Source organism: Myodes glareolus, chromosome 12, assembly GCF_982192425.1.
Source record: "Myodes glareolus chromosome 12, mMyoGla1.1, whole genome shotgun sequence".
NCBI lineage: Eukaryota > Metazoa > Chordata > Mammalia > Rodentia > Cricetidae > Myodes > Myodes glareolus.
This window is the reverse complement of record NC_142037.1, coordinates 14,305,317-14,323,387: the sequence shown is the minus strand read 5'-3', so window position 1 is coordinate 14,323,387 and position 18,071 is coordinate 14,305,317. Positions and strand designations below refer to the sequence as shown.

Genomic DNA, 18,071 nt, shown 5'->3' with positions numbered 1-18,071 from the left:
GGGTAATTGCCCGGGTAATCAGTTGTCTCTTCCATTTGTTGCACATTTTGGAAGTTTCTCGCTTGTACTTCCGGGCTGCTTGAGTAAAATTATTTTCCTTCTCAGATCTTTGATGGAGTTGAAGATTAGATAGTTGTAGTTACCATCTACATTATTTAGACTCTTTGAAATAGAATGTTTAGTAAAACTTTTGTTATACGTTTCCTGCTTAATATTGTTTGTTGTTTGTAATTTTATATTTATTATTTGTTTCTATTGTATATAGTTGCATTTGGTTTTGTTCTGTCTTATTTTAGAAAAAAGGGGGAGATGATAGGGGACTTCAGCCAATCACATTCTGTCCGTGGGGCGTGTTCTAAGGCAAAAATTTACCTATAAATCTGGCGGATGCACGTCCCCTCACTCTCTTGCTTGGCTCCTGCGTTCCGGACGGACCGTTGGGATTCTGGTGTAAGTTTTCCTTCTGTTTATTAAAGCTGTATCTTTTGTATTAAGCTAGTCTGGCAGATCATTAATTACCGATCGACCTCGCTCCTTCACACTATAATCAGAAGCAACTTGGGGAAGAAAGGTATACAGTTTACAGTTCATTGTGAAGGGAACTCTGGGTATGAATTCAAGGCAGGAACTGAAACAAAACCATGGAGTAATAGAGCTTCCTGCCTTGCTCAGCTGGCTTTCTTAAACAGCCAGGGGCACCTAACTGGTGTGTTGCTCACAGTGTACTGGGCCTAACCACATCAATCATTAATAAAGAAAATGTCTTAGAGATTTGTCTACAATCTAGGCAGATGGAGGGATTTCCCCAATGTGTTGTTCAAGCTGACAAAAATCAAAGAGCACAAACTTCTTTCCCAAGTTCAATAAGATCTTGTTGCTGCATTTCTCCCAGTGTCTATCATCTTAGCTTTAGAATGTGAGCCTTAAGCGGCTCTCTTTGCCCTTTCCCTTTCCCATCTTCAGCTTCCTCCTCCTCTTCCTTCTTTACTAATTCCAGGCCTGGACTTGTATTTAGCAGCTGGTGCTTGGGCATTTTCTCTACATGGATTTTTTTTTTTGATGCTTTAAGTGGTCAAACTTATTTTTATTTATATTATTGTCTGACATTTTCATACATGAGTACTACATTTTCATTTCAACCACATTCTCTCCCTGTTCAACTCCTCTCAAATTTATGACCTATTTATCACTGTTACACACAAACACACACACACACACACGCACTATTTGCGAGTTCATTTAGTGTTGCTTGTATATACAGATGTTCAGGGTTGACCACTTAGGGTTGGATAACCTCTCAGAGGTTTGGCTGGAGGTGGATTTAACCCTCTCAGCAGTTAGTCACTGCCTATAGCTTTCCATTTGGAGCTGGCACCTTTTGAGGCTTTTCTACCCACACTGGGATCTGTGGATCATTCTGTCTGTACTTTGTGCTAACCTTTTTACCCACCCCTTTCTTCAGTGTCTTAGGCCTTTGTGTGCCCACTCTGTGCACTCACAGGTTTGCACAGTGGTAGTAACTGCTGTAATTTGCTTCCTTTATATAAAAGTAATTAGATTCATACTACTGTCTATCTTGCTAAAGGTGTGAGCTGTGTGTGTGTGGCCCTTCCTGGCAATTTAGGTTTAGAGAGCTGTTACTACCTTCCAGATCAAGCAGTTTATCTCATTTAATCTTAACTGTAATCTTAATTGTTTCCCTTCTTCCAAAGCACAGCTGAGTCTTAGAGAAAACACATCACCTGTCACAATGCACAGAGCTGGTAACATGAGAACCAAGATTCCAACAGAAGTCTGTCTATTACCTTCACTTGAGCTATTTTCAACTATATGATGCAGTTTCCAGAGAGGAAAGGCACCTGCTTAGCCCTCTCTCCCCAAAACACAGGTTTGAGTTGTGTTGAGTCATGAAATAACCACTCAACACATTGACTTCTGGGGAAAAACAAAACACTATACCACACAAATCTGTTCCTTCCACCTGTGTTGCTCAGCACCAGCTTTGGGTGGGTCATCCAAGATGCCTCTTCCTACATGCCTTTTACAACTACAGCTCAACGCTATGTGTGCTTCCTGTCTCTCAAAAATCATGTTCCAGTTGGGCTGAGGAGAAAGCTCCATGAACAAGCAACCATATAAAAGCCAGATGTGGTTCCAGGTGCAACAAACCCCAATACTGGGGGGCGGGGCAGCTGGCCATCTCAAAAGAAGGAGGAGAGTGACAGAGCCATTCCAGCCTCTGGATGTGTGCACATGGCTATGGACCCACTTAGCCACCACCAATGACCATAACAAAAAACACATCTGACTTTTCCTTGGTTCTTGTTTGTTTAGCTTGAGAGGTTCCTACCACAACCTAGAATGACTAGTGTCAAGTCTGTTCACAGTCTCACCACCTGTACTAATGCTTAGTTGTTAGCATGTGTATGCGTAAGTACATGCATTCCTGCACACATGGAATCCTCCAGCTACTTCTTTCTCTACAGAAACCCAGTCCATTTTTTACAGTTGACCAAAATTGTTTTATTTCAATACTCAAATTCTCTTATGGCTCTGTACTGTTTCTCAGGTAAGTTCCTAATCACCTTCCCTTTGACTGCCTCTTCATATACTTCATGTATGTATTCATACAACTTCTGAGTAGGCTTTGGGATGCGGGAGAGAGTGCCTATGGTTCCTGTACTTTCTATATCATATGGGCACTTCCACATACGTTGTGTGTGTGGGGAGGTGTTGGGGGTGTGTGGCTGAGTATAATATATGTATGCTGTCCCTGGGATGTTACATATGGACATACAATGTTCTTATCTGTTTTCATCTAGTTAACTTCTAGCTTTACCTCTTCATGAGCCCTTCCCTTCTCTATGACTCTACTGGATCATTATACACACCTGTCAGTTTTTATCGTGACTATATTCCTTTAATATTTAGAAGCCAGGTATGGTGGTACACAACTTTAATCCCAGCACTTGGGAGGTAGGAGAAAGTAGATAATTTCTGAGTTTGAGCTCAGCCTGGTCTATAGAGTGAGTTCCAGGACAGCCAGGGCTACACAAAAAAAACCCTGTCTCAAAACAAAACAAAAACCCCAAAACTATCCACGCAAAGCAAATACAAAGTAAATGGCTTCTTTATGACATTTCATATATACTTTGCTTTTGTTCTAATGATTTTTTTTATTTATTTTTAAATTATTTTTTGGAGGGTGCTTTTTGAGACAGGGGCTTCTAGGATATTAGGTTGGTCTCAAACTCATTATGTAGCTGAGAATGCCCTTGAATTTCTGATAGTCCTGCCTCTATCTTTTAAGTGCTGGGGTTACAGGCTTGTGCCAACACACCTGGTTCATCTTGTGTACAGTCTGAGTTAGCCTTCCTTGCTTCTCTGGGATCTTGGGATATAAGTGCTATGCCCGCCTGCATCTCAGACGTTTGAAAAAGGAACTACCAGAAAGCACTACTTCAACAGCACATGCTAAATGTTGCTGAGGGAGGCATTAGCATTGCCCCAGTGGCAGACTGGGTTCCTCTCAGTTCTGAGTCTGTTTGTTTGATTGGCTGGTGTGTGCTGCAGTGCCATTAATAACATTAGTTTCTGATACTCATTCTTTGACTCAGAAAACAAAAAAACCCAAACACCTTTAAGACTACTTTTTAAGAATAAGAATGGGAGAATTTTGGAGGGTGAATTACTCATTGAAAAATAGCATACATCCAGAAAGCTGCACCATCATAGCATGCATGCAGAGAAACGCACCATCACATGTACAGTAATTTATAATTTAATGCCCAGACAGAGGAGTATTCTAGAAGGTTCCCTCCTACCACTCAGGTAGAAGCCTTCAGTCCTCACTGAGGGAAACACACCCCAATTTACAGTACTATAGACTAGTTTAGCCAAACACACACACACACACACACACACACACACACACACACACACGGTTTTCTCTCTCCTCCAGCCAAGTAAAATGCCCAAAGGAAAGAAGGCTAAGGGGAAGAAGGTGGCCCCAGCCCTGCCATCATGAAAACATAGGAAGCCAAAAACGGTGGTGAATCCTTTGTTTGAGAAAACGCCTAAGAACTTTGGCATTGCGCAGGACATCTAGTCAAAAAGAGAAATCAAACTGTAGCACAAATAATAAAAACCCAGAGACAGATATTGGGGTTCAATCTGAAGATCAGAAAGGCAAAGCAGCCAGCCACTGGCTCTTACCTCTACCTCAGATCGAAAATGGACAAGATTCTGTCTCCACAATTCCTGAAGATTCTACACCCAACACTTCATACCCTACAATCTTAGAATTACTGTCTCTTTCCCCTTACAGTCCTCTCTCTGCCTAGCCATAGTGCTCCAGCCTCCACCTCCCCAGGGCTGGGATCCCCTTTGCTTAGCTCTGTTTCTCTTTTAGACAGATTAAATCTTGTGTAGTCCAGGATGTCCTTGAACTAATAGAGTCCTGGGATTAGTGTGTGCTACCACTCCCTGGTCTGTATGGCTGATTAGTATGGCTGCTTTGTTCTCTGCTCTTCAGGCATGCTTTATTTATTAAAACACAAATATACCACACGCTTTGTCAAATGGCCCTGTTACATTAGGCTGCAGCAGCAAAGGGCCATCTTCTGTGAGCTGCTCAAAGTACCTCCTGCCATTAACCAGTTCCCCCAGGTCCTAGATCAGCAAACAGCTACCCAGCTGCTTAATCTTGCTCACAAGTATGGGCCAAAGACAAAGCAAGAGAAGCAGCAAAGGTTGCTGGCCTGTGCTAAGGAGGCCGCTGGAAAAGGGGCCGTCCCAACTAAGAGATCACCTGTCCTTTGAGCAGTCACCCACTACCTTAATGGAGGACAAGGTTCAGCTGATTGTGATTGCTGGTGATGTAGAACCCACTGAGCTGGTGATCTTCCTGCCTGTCCTGTTGGAAAGACGGAGGGCTCCTACTGCATTGTGGTAGTTTGAATGTAACTGGCCCCCATAACCTCATAGGGAGTGGCTTTGTTGGAGTGAGTATGGCCTTGTTAGAGGAAGTGCAGCACTGCCGGAGCGGGCTTTGATGTTTCCTGTGTTCAGGATACTTCCAGTGTCTCAGTTCACTTCCTGTTCCCTTTGGATCAGAATATAGAATTCTCCAGCACCAAGTCTGCCTACACGCTGCCATGTCCCACCATGATAATAATAATGGACTGAACCTTTGAACTGTAAGCAAGAACCCCAATTAAATCTCTTCCTCTATAAGAAAACATGTGTGGTCATGGTGTCTCTTCACAGCAACAGAAGCCCTAAAGAAGACATGAATCATTAAGAGAAAGGCCAGGCTGGGGTGGCTGGTCCACGGGAAGACATGTACCACACTGTTGCTTTCACACAGGTTACCTGGAAGATGGGTGCTCTGGCTAAGCTGGTGGAAGCTATTAGGACCAATTACAATGACAGATACGAAGAGATCCACTGCCACTGGGGAGCTAACATCTTGGGTACTATATCTGTGGCTCACATTGCCAACCTGGAAAAGGCAAAGGCCAAAGAACTCACCACTAAACTGGGTTAAATGTACACTGTTAAGTTTTCTATACATAAATGCAATTGCAAAGTTAAAAAAAATTATATAGTATCACAATATAGTTTGTACTTTTTTGTTGTTTCTTTGGTTCAAAACAGGACTATATTACCATCCTTCTACCCATTCATCCATCCCCATAGGTCAAGGTCAGAGCCAGTTCTCCACTTCCACCATGTGGGGCTCCAGGAACTGAACTTAGTGCCAGGCATTTTTTACCAGATGAGACACTAACCAGTCATAAATAGGATTATTTTAATGCTTAAAGTATTCATCGGGGATTATCAAACATTAGACATCCATAGCTACATTCTCGGTCAACTTTTATTTATACCACTGAACTGGTTATCAATAATGTAGACATATCAGACAGTTACTCTCTAATTACATGCTGTGAGTTACCAAGTGAGGAATGGATCCCTAGAAGAACTGCTGAAGCTTGGGATGGCTGTGTGTCCTCCAAGGATCCATTTGTTAATGACTTGGTCCCAGGATGATCTACTAATGAATTTAGCGGGCAGAGCCAGAGGTTTCTAAAAATCTCATACAACTAACGCCTTCCTTTCCATGCCCACCAACAAAGAAGTACTGGGCTCAAAATGTTAACAGTACAGATACTAAGAACTCTCTTTGGAGCCAGTGACCCCTGCAGGAGCAGGTACAAGGGAGTGACTGTAACATGAGGGGCCAGCATGTTGGGGTTTCTGTCCCGCCCAGTACCCCACAACCGGTAAATCCCAAAGAGAAATCACACACAGGATTATAAACTGATTGGCCCATTAGGTCAGGCTTCTTATTAGTCCTTGTAACTTATATTAATCCATTATCATTATCTATGTTAGCCATAATGGCTCAGTACTTTTCTCGGCTGGAGTAGCTTACATCTTGCCTCGTCGGTGGTCTGCGCAGGAATGGCGAGAGAGCTTCTGCTTCCAGAATACTCCCAGTCTCTTTGTTCCACCCCTACTTCCTGTCTGGTTTTTCCGCCTATACTGCCTGCCTGGCCAATCAGCGTTTTATTAAAATATGATTGACAGAATACAGACAATTCTCCCACAAGTGACTACCAAGGGAACAGGCCCAAGCCAGCACCCTTCATGGGAGCAGGCCCAACCCAGTAGTATCCTGACCCAGTAGTATCCCTAGGAGCAGGTATGAGGGAGCAGGCCTGAGTCAGGGACCTCTGAAAGACTGGGCCCAAGCCAGTGACCTCCACTGGAGCAGGCCTGAGCTAGCCAGTGACCTCAGTGGGACAAGGCACGAATGACCTCTAGGATTGCAGAGCAACCTCTGGGAGCACGGAGGTGTCAAATGACCTCTGGGGTGGCTGGAACCAAGAATCCAACTGCAACACGAGGAACAACCATCTGAACCATGGGCCAACCTGGGACCTGGAAGACTGATCACAAGAGACACAGACAGCCCCAACTACACCAATCAGAGGAAAATATGGGTAGACAAGGTAAGAACACATTCAACATCACAAAGAGCAACACAACACCAACAAAAACTAGTAGCTCTACAACAGCAAGACTTAGATCCACCAATATAGATAAAGCAGAAGAAAATGATGTAAAAAATAACTTTAAGAGACTGTTTTGAGTCCTTGAAAGAGGAAATAAAAAATTCCCTCAAAGAAATGGAGGAAAAGACAAACAAAAAATTGGAAGAAATCAACGAATCCCTTACCAAACCTAAGAATAATAGGAATTGAGGAAGGAGGAGAAGTTCAACTCAAAAGCACAGAAAATATATTTAACAAAATCATAGAAAACTTTCCCAACCTAAGAAGGATATGCCTATGAAGATACAAGCTTAACAAAACACCAAACAGACTGGACCAAAAAAAAAAAAAAAAGTCACCCCACCACATAATAATCAAAACACTAAACATACAGAATAAAGAAAAATTATTAAGAGCTACAAAGGAAAAAGGCCAAGTAACATAAAAAGTCAGACCTATCATAATTACACCTGACTTCTCAACAGAAACAATGAAAGCCAGAAGTTCCTGGTCAAGCATTATGCAGACATTAAGAGACCACAGATGCCAGCTAAGACTACCATATCCAGCAAAACTTTCAAACACCATAGAGAGACAAAACAAGATATTCCATGACAGAACCAGATTTAATCAATACCTAGCCACAAACCCAGCCCTACACAAAATACTAGAAGTAAAACTCCAACCCAAGGAAGTAGGCTACACCAACAAAAACACAGACAATTGATGGTCTCATAACAGCAAATCCCAAAGAAGGGAAAAACACACAAATTAACATCACCAACAATGAAAACTAAAATAACAGGAACTAGCAATCACTGGTCATTAATATCCTTTAATAGAAATGGACTCAACTCACCTATATAAAGAATCAGGCTAACAGCCTAGATACGAAAATAGAATTCATCCTTCTGCTGCATACAAGAAACACACCTCAACCTCAAAGACAGACATCGCCTCAGAGTAAAGAATTGGGAAAAAAAAAATTCCAGTCAAATGGACCTAAGAAACAAGCTGGTGTAGCTATCTTAATATCTAACAAAATAGACTTCAAACTAAAATCAACTAAAAGAGACAAAGAAGAACATTTCATATTAGTCACAGGAACAATCCATCAAGAAGAAATCTCAATACTGAACATCTATCCCCAAAATACAAGGGTACCACATATGTAAAACACTACTAAAGCTTAAATCACACAATAAACCCAACATACTAATAGTGGGAGGCTTCAACACCCCACTCTCACCACTGAACAGGTCTGCCAGACAGAAACTTAACAGAGAAATAAGGGAACTGACAGATGTTATGACTCAAATCGACTTGACAGACATCTATAGAATATTTCATCCAAACAGAAAAGAATATATCTTCTTCTCAGCACCTCATGGAACCTTCTCAAAATTGACTACATTCTTGGTAACAAAGCAAACCTCAACAGATAACAAAAAAATTGAAAGAACTTCCTGTATCTTACCAGCTCACTATGGCTTAAAATTAGAATGCAATAGCAACAGCAATTGCAGAAAACCCACAAACACATGGAAGTTAAACAGAGCTCCTCTGAATCACCAATGGGTCAAGGAAGAAATAAAGGTAGAAATTAAAGGCTTCCTAAAATTCAATAAAAGTGACCACACAACATACCCAAATGTATGTGACACAATGAAAGCATATAAGAGGAAGTTCATAGCACTAAATGCCTACATAAAGAAGTTGGAAAAATTTCACATTAGTGATTTAACAGAACATCTAAAAACTACAGAACTACAGAAAACTATAGAAAAAAGAAGCAAACTCACCCAAGAGAACTAGATGGCAGGAAATAATCAAATTCAGAGCTGAAATCAACAAAATACAAACAAAGAAAACAATACAAAGGATCAATGAGACAAAGAGTTGGTTCTTTGAGAAAAATCAACAAAATAGATAAACCTTTATCCAAACTAACCAAAAGGCAGAGAGAGAATATCCAAATTAACAAAATCAGAAATGAAAAGGGGAACGTAACAACAGACATGAAGAAAATCCAGAGAATCATCAGGTCATACTTTGAAAATTTGTACTCCAAACAATTAGAAAACTTAAAGGAAATGGACAATTTTCGGGATAAATATCAATTACCAAAATTAAATCAAGACCAGATAGGCAAACTGAATAGACCTATAACTGCTAAAGAAATAGAAACAGTCATCAAAAGTCTCCCAACTAAAAAGTCCAGGATCAGATTGTTTCAATGACTATCTTTCATACTGACAACGTGGTGGTAGTGTGTCTCTTGTATGTAGCAGAAGGATAGATCTAATTTTTCCATCCATTCTGTTACACTGTGTCTTAGAGTTTCTATTGCTGTGGCAAAACACCATGACCAAAAAGCAAGTTGGAGAGGAAGGGGTTAATTTGGCTCACACTTTCAGATCATAGTTCATCATTAGAGGAAGTCAGAACAGGAACGCAAGCAGGTTTGGAACCTGGAGGTGATGTAGGTGGGCCTTCTATTTATGTGTTATTTTCACTGGTTAATAAAGAGACTGCCTTGGCCCTTTGATAGGACAGAAAATTAGGTAGGCGGAGTAAGCAGAACAGAATGCTAGGAAGAGGGCAATGAGGCAGATACCACGGAACCAGCCACCAGGTCAGACATGCTGAATACTTCCCGGTAAGCCACCACCTTGTGGTGCTACACAGATCATTAGAAATGGGTTAATCAAGATGTGAGAGTTAGCCAGTAACTAACTCTCTAGAGATAATGGGCCAGGCAGTGCTTAAATGAATACAATTTGTGTATTGTTATTTCCGGGGCTAAAATAGCTGTGCGGGAGCCGGGCAGGACAAAAAGCAGGCCTGCCCGCAGCCCCATCACTACATGGAGGCAGGAGCTGATGCAAAAGCCATGGACGAAAGTTGCTTACTGGCTAGCTCCTTTTCATTATAAATCTTCATTAGAGTTACCACTAATAACCACGTCACAGTCTATACTAGGCTGTTTTGGGACTTCCTCTGCCAACAGAATTAATATAAATCTCATCACTTTAGATGCAGGTAGATTCTACAGACAAGGGCAAAAAGCAGCCACACTCTTTGAACAACCTCTAGGCCACATATTCATATTCTCCACTGGAAGCTCTTGATCCAGGCATCCATAGTTCAGATCATACTCAGTATCACTGTCTTCCCTGTTCCTATTAGGATGGCCCATTAAGCAGCACTTAAAGCGGTCAACTAGTTTTCTAATCCACAGTCCTAAGGTCTATAGTTCTTCAAACAAAAACATGGTCAGGCCTATCACAGCAATACCCTAGTCCCTGGTAACAACTTCTGTCTTAGTGTTTCTAATGCTATGAAGAGACACCATGAACAGAGCAACTCTTTTTTATTTGTTTTTTTGAGACACGGTTTCTCTGTAGCTTTGGAGCCTGCCCTGGAATTCACTCTGTAGACCACATTGGCCTTGAACTCACAGAGATCCATCTGCCTTTGACTCCTGTATACTGAGATTCATGGTGTGCACCACCACTGCCTGACTTATAGCAACTCTCATAAAGAAAAAACATTTAATTGGTGTGGCTTACATTTTCAGAGGTTTAGTCCATTATCAAAATGGTGCTGGAGAAGTGGCAGAGTGTCCTAATCTTGACTCTCAGGAAGTGGTCTGAGACACTAGATGTGACTTGAGCATATATGAGACCTCAAAATCCGGCCTCCACAGTAACACACTGCCTCCAACAAGGCCAGATCTATTCTAACAATGCCACACCTCCTAATAGTGCCACTCCCTTTGGTGGCCATTTTCTTTCAAACCACAACAGTCTGTATCTTTCAACTGAAGAGTAGTGTCGATGAGATGATTCCTAATGATATTCTGCTATACTCAGAGATAGACACCTAGCCCAATTGTCATCAGAGAGGCTTCATCCAGTTTCTTTATGGGAAGAGATGCAGCAAACCACATCCAAACATTAGGCAGAATGAAACTCGGGGTATCTCACGGGAGACGGATAGTAAGAATTGTAGGAGTCAGAGGGGGTCAAGGACATCATGAAGACACTGCCCAAAGAATCAACTAAGCAGAGCTAATAGGGGCTCAGTGAGATTGTAGTAACAGTCACGCAGACTGCATGGGTCTGTGATAGGTCCTCTGCACATATGTTGTGGCTATTTAGCTTGGGGGTTTTGTGGGACTCACAACAGTGAGAATGAGGGATGTCTCTGACTCTTTCATCTGTTTTTAGGATCCTTTTCCTTCCACTGGGCTGCCTCACCCAGTCCTGACATGAGGGTTTGTGGCTAGTCTTATGGTAACTTGTTATGCCATGCTTGGTTGATACCCCTGGGAGGCCTGCTCTTTTTGAAGGGAAATAGAGGAGCAATGGATCTGGGGGAGAACGGAGGTGGAGGGGAGCTGGGAGGAATGGAGGAAGGGGAGCTGTAGTAGGGATGTAATATATGAGAGAATAATTTTAAAAATGTGTTAGAGAAAATAATTATGTATAAAAAGCTACATTAACCTCTAGTAGCTACTACTGGTGACTAGCAGCCTTCGCCCTGCGCTGTCCCATGGCCGTGGGCCTCAACAAGGGCCACAAGGTGACAAAGAATGTCAGCAAGTGAAGGCACTCAGCCAGCACCATGCAAACCTCCCCAAACAGACCAAGTTCCTGCGGGACATGATGGGGAAGTGTGCAGCTTCACACTATGTGCAGGGTCAGGGAGCTGCTCACGGCGTCCAAGGACAAGCGTATGCTTAAGTTCACCAAGAAGAGGATGGGCATGCACATTCACACCAAGAGGAAGCAGGAGGAGCTGGACAACGTGCTGGCAACCATGAGGAAGGCGGCGGCCAAGGACTGAACATCTTTCTCCAGGTGTATTTCTTAGGGCAGTTTATATCCCTGTCACACTGTATATGTGTGGGGCAGGCAGAGAAGGTCTACCCTGATTAGCACCACGCTTTTACAGCTTTTGTAGGCCTAATGCATATCAAGAAGTCTGGAGACAGGGCCTCACTGTGTCGCTCTGGATGGCCTTAACTCAAGAAATCGGCCTACTTCCATCTCCTGATTGCTGCACCACGCCAGGCTATGATTCACTTCTATAGAAACTTCCAGGGCAAATCTGACCATCTAGAGAGGAAAGAGATCACTGAACAAGGGGAAACGAGTGCTGGGTTATTGTTATCCAAGGGAAGAAGAAAGCAGCAAGGATTAGAAGTGAGAGGAAGAAAATATAAAAGATTCAGAGGACAAAAAAATCAAGGCATAAAACTGATGAAAGCAGTCTTTTATTTTGATGCACACTTATTGGAAATGCACACTAAGGAGATCAGAGTATAACTTTGACAGATTCCTTGCTTTAGAGGATGGCCAGACCCTTCCCACAGATGCCTCCTTCAGCTATTACGTGCATATTAATTAGCATACCATTTCTACAAAACAGCTTTTATAATGTTTTATTTAAAGAAAAATGCATTTGGGCTGGCAAGGTGGCTCAGTGGGTAAAGGTAACTTCCATACACATGTGATGACTGACTGACAAGACACACACACACAAACACACACAGACTAAAAGTCACAAGGAGAAAATGAATCCTGTGCAGATACATATTTTTCCATTACAGCAGAAATTGTATCCCATGAATATTTTTATTTTCCTTCCTAACAATATGCAAGACTGGGTAGGCAATGGTGACAATTCTCCCTGGTGGCCATAGCATAGGCACCGGGCTCCACAACGCTGTGATTCTTTAGGGACCTGAGCAGAGCAGAGTCTGACTTTCTGTGTAGGTCACTGCGAGCTGTTCAGCATCAGTAGGACAAGAGAGGTGGGTTGGGACAAAGTAACTGAACTTGTTACTAAAACAAATGACTTAAGCTCAGGCAAGCAAAGAATCTGTCACCTCAATATCTGCCATGTACCATGCACAAAATTCATTTTGCAGAAATATCAAGTTTTAGTTATTCAGATGTAATAACATTGGCTGGCATCTCCCATTAAAATTGGTAAAATACAACAATGTATTGGTTATTGAAATATAGTATTCTGGATAATTACGATGTCATAAAAGACAACTGTCTAATCATGAAGTTTGTGAAATTTTCTCAAGTATTTAACTTCCTCAGTAAACAAAATATACCTCATATGATTTTCTAGCTAACACTTTTATTTATTATGAAAAGAAGCCAGTTGTGGTCCACACCAGTGCTGTAGGAGGTAGAACTGATGTTAGTCATGCCAGCACTCTCCGTATCACTTTGAGACAAGCTTAAGAAGCTACATTGGTCATTTTGTCTTGAATGAAATTGTGAAATTCATTGCTCCCCTGAGGTTCCTGAAAGAGTTCTTTGCTCAGGTGACTCCCTTTCCAAAGACACAGCCATCTTCTAAGGCGATTAGGCTCTTCACATGTTCTCAATATCCACGACGGCCAGCACATCTCACCTGCTGTTCTACTGTGATGTTTAGCTACCAGCCTAACCCAAATACAACAGCCCCCGGGTTCTAACTTTACTTGTCAAGTAATTGGGACCATCTTCACGGCATCTACCATTTATATTAGCACAGTATGTAGCAAATACATATTCCTTGCTATCACAGGATAGCGTCAGGCTCTTCACACCTGTCATTAGAGGTGCTGAACTTGTGCAATACAACTGTCTGTGTGATGTTTGTGGCACTGGGAATCCTGAAGGTGACTGAACATAAAGATAAACTGGTGTTACTGGTGTGGGACCATGGTCTGTATTCTGTCAATTATATTTTAAATAAACGCTGATTGGCCAGTTGCCAAGCAGGAAGTATAGGCGGGACAACCAGACAGGAAGTAGAGGCAGGTCAAGGAGAACAGCAGAATTTTGGGAAGGAGGAAGCCCATTCCTCCCCAGTCATGCCCAGACACAGAAGAAGGAAGATGTGATCTGCCCCGTGCCCCGCTGAGAAAGGTACTGAGCCATGTGGCTAACATATACAGAATAATGGGTTAATATAAGTTATAAGAGTTAATAAGAAGTCTGAGATAATGGGCCAATCAGTTTATAACTTATGGAGACCTCTGTGATTTTCTTTGGGGCTAAACGGCTGTGGGAACTGGGCAGGACAGAAACCTCAACAAGCAGGCCCTCATGTTACATGTTACCTAACAGAAATATGTAAAAATTGGGAGGTAACCCCCTGGTGTATTAAAAAAACAAGTAAAAAATAATTTAGAATCAGGAGGAAGGTAGTTTGAATTCACCTGACCGTTCTGTTTGCGTTTTTTAAGAGTACACTCTATAAATAGAAAGTTAGAGTCAACTAAAAAATAGAGCAGAAGACAGGGCTGGTGAGAGGATAGACACACCTGCTGTGCAGCCCGACAGCCTGAGTTTGAGTCTCAGAGCCCACAGTGCAGAAGAGAACTGAGCCTGAAAGCAGTCCTCTGATTTCCACATGAGCCGTGATGCAGATGCGCGCCACACAGCCCCCCCATACATATGAATACATAATAGATTAAATACAAACGCATCTACCTATGCAAGATAGGTCATGGAGGTGAGGAAAGGGCTCTCCTGCTCCCAGTGTGCTTACTCTCTTCAGCTCTAGGGCAGCACCTTTCCCTTTCATGTCACCTTTGTTAGGGAAGTTTCCCCTGGCATAGTATCCCCCAGGCCATTTTATGTGACTTATTCAGCACACCCTTGGGAGGCTCACAGTGATGTCCAAGTTTAGGTTACCTCCACCACCAGGGTGCCAAATTCCAGCATTCCTTAAAGGGATAGCTTCAATGGCTACTGCCAGTTTCAACTAGATCTGAGTCTTCCATGGTTAAGTGGCTGTTTCCCGTACCTTCTACCTCTGTATTCTTTCTGTTCAGTTTCTGATGTGGGATTCCCATTTGTATGATGTGAAGCTGCTTCGGCCAATGGCTTAGCAGAATAAAGTCAGGTGGGAAATCTGAACAGGGATATATATAGAGTAGGTGAAGTTACAGAGATGTTATGTAGCTGCTGAAGGAGAAAGATGCCAGATGCCAGTCAGAACCTTATTGGTAGGCCTCTTGGTGATTTACAGATTAACAGAAATGGGTTAATTTAAGATGTAAGAGTTAATTAATAAGAAGCCTGAGTAAATAGCTCAAAAAAATGTTGTAATTAATGTAGTTTCTGTGTGATTATTCGGGCCTGAGCAGTTAGGAAATGAGCAAGCAGCCTCCGTCTACAAAATTTCTGGCTTTTCACTGGACTTCTATAGCAAGATCTCCTACTCAGGAAACTCATACAGTTAAGTCTGTAAAATAAAGTATGCTCAGATTCACTGATAAGAGATGGACAGATTTGCAACAGCTCCAATTCTGGCCCAGGTACACAAGGAACACACAGAGATGTGCTGCAGCAATGTTCACAGCACCCCGAAACCACGAACAACTTAAATACCATGGAGGAAGTCAAGGGGCAGACTCATACAATGGAAATAGGTGGAGTTCCATGGATCAGCATGGGTAAATCTCAACAACTTATCTCTGAACTGAAAAAACAAGTCGCAGAATGATACAAATACAACAGCCCTTTTTAGATAGAGCTACAATAAGCCCAAAGTGCCAACAGGGATGAGTAACCTAAAAAATGCAAAGGAATGCAGAATAGGGGCTATGTCTACAATGAACAACAGTGACTGGTGAGGTCATAGAGGAGATTTTGGTAATCTGTCATGTTTAATGTTTAAAGTAAAGAGGATACTGTTGGTTATGCTGTTTTTCTTTACATGTTTGAAGTATATAATAAAAATAAACTATTTTAGGTAAATGATAAAATATAAATTTTAACACACATTCCACTAATAAATGGGATTAAGGAGAGTAAATTAGGGACCAAATATGGAAAGCTGCCATACATCAGGATTCCTGGATACCTGTTCATTCGCTAGAGAATATCTGTGATTTGGAGGAATGTAGGATTAGAGCAATCAAATGATCGTCTGAATGAAGTCAGCTCAGCTTCACTGCACTGCTACAACTGATCTTACAAAACAAACAGACCTTCATATATACCCTGGATCATACTGGAAAGTAATAATCACACTAAGAACGCTAAGTCATGTTTAAATTAATGCCGATACTCCCTACCACTAGCCACACTTAAGCAAATGTACAATCTTCATGGAGGCAGGAAATGCTGGATGTAGTGTAAAACTGAACACCAACTGCTCTGGTCCCACCTGATGTCCTTCAGCAGTGCTGCTAGGAAGCTAACTGCCTCAGTACCACCCAGCTTGTCAGAGCTGTCTTAACAAACACAACAGTCTAGAGACACGCATCAGTCGAAGTGTGTTTTGTTGTAACTGGAGTCAGGTGCCCCAAATAAGGTGTTAGCATCTTGAGATCTCACAAAGTGTCATGCATTCACAGGCCTTTCTGCTTGGCTTGTGGGTGCTCACTGTCTCATTGTCTACAGTCTGTCCTTTGTATGCGCCTAAATTTCCTCTACTCAGTTACAACTGCCTGGGGCAGATTGAGTTTGCCCTATCAGCTCCATTCTCACTTCACCAGTCTCACGGATACTCACATTTCTGAGGACCAGATGGTAGGGTTGTAGGGGGACACAATTCAACCCATAATAGTCCCCTAAAGTTTTTACTATACCATCTTATCAAGCATTCATATTCATATTGCATTCATAGTTCCTTGTCTTTTAATTAGTAGATGGCAGACATTAGATGTTCTTAGCATCTCTTCCCCTTGAATCTGGAGAATACACTTTATTTCATAACTCACTATATACTATGCCTCCTGAGTTCATTGTTTTGGTAGATTTATGTATGCAGAATTTTACATGCTTAAGGAAAATTCTATATCCAAGCACTTGGATAACATAAAAAATAAGTTTGACATAATGTACATAGATATAGAAGGAAAAAAATGTGCTAAAATATAGAATAAATACATTCAAACAGTCACCGGAGATTTTTGTGTCAATTTTAAGGTGGTGAATACCAATTCTATACTAACAAATGCATTCTACTTACAACACAGTTATTGTATACACAGATACAATGCTGACTAAAATAAGAAGTGTATGCGCTACCACAGCTGGACTTTAGAATGAGTAAAGTATCATTTGAACACATGTTCTCTTTCTATTCAACCTGTTTTCTGTAATTTTTTTTTTTTCCAAGACAGGGATTCTCTGTAGCTTTGAAGCCTGTCCTGGAACTTGTTCTGTAGACTAGAACTCACAGAGATCTACTTGTCTCTGTCAAGTGCTGAGATTAAAGGCATGTACCATCACCACCCAGCTGTTTTCTGTAATTTTAACCAGTGATTTCCAAATCTGTTCAAAATATCAGAAGTCACTTCAGTTGGAACTAAAAGACAGGCTTTTCAGAACCCTTACTAAACAACAATCTCTGGAGATAGCATCCAGTAGTATATGTCTTTAAAGAAAGGCTCAGGTTACAGGGCATGCAAGAAAATGCTCAGAAGTAACCACTGGCTCACAACCAGTTTAAACCAGAAACTTCCACATTTGGTTACTCACCAAAGATTTAAAGAAAAGATTTTAATATGCTTTCATATATACATATTTACAAAATATGCATGTACACCAGTGTTATAAAATGCTTTATTAATTATAGGGTATAAAATTGGAAGGATGAAATAGAAATTAAATAAAATCTAATTATCTCCATTGTAAGACCCCCAAAGCAGTGTTAACATACTCCATTTCAGAGGTCACTGGTTTACAGATCCTGACACCCTGAATTCCAGCATGCTCTGCTACTGAACTCTAGACCTGTGCATTCTCAACTCCTTCTCTCGGCCACCACAGGCTGGAGCTGTGTTGGAACATTTTGCACTCAAGTCTCATCAAGTGAAAACACCAGAGAGCCTAGGCTGGTTCACACGCCCTCCAAGGCTGGTCCACACGTCCTCAAATCCAACAGGTGATGAGCACACCGTTGCACATTCTACAGCCTGTCCCAACGTTCCCAGTGCTGTCTCAGCACTAACGCCTGAGGGACACCCCTCATTCTGAGCTC

General features: G+C 41.8%; 1 protein-coding gene and 2 pseudogenes across 8 annotated transcripts in view; 2 read left to right on the top strand and 1 right to left on the bottom strand.

The window, feature by feature from the left end:
- Ddhd1 (DDHD domain containing 1) overlaps positions 1–18,071 on the bottom strand; it is a 73,037-nt gene that overhangs the window by 41,100 nt on the left and 13,866 nt on the right. The gene's annotated exons all lie outside the window — the stretch shown is intronic.
- LOC148120123 (large ribosomal subunit protein eL8-like) lies at positions 3,971–5,548 on the top strand (annotated as a pseudogene).
- On the top strand, positions 11,610–11,912 carry LOC125397557 (large ribosomal subunit protein eL36 pseudogene; annotated as a pseudogene).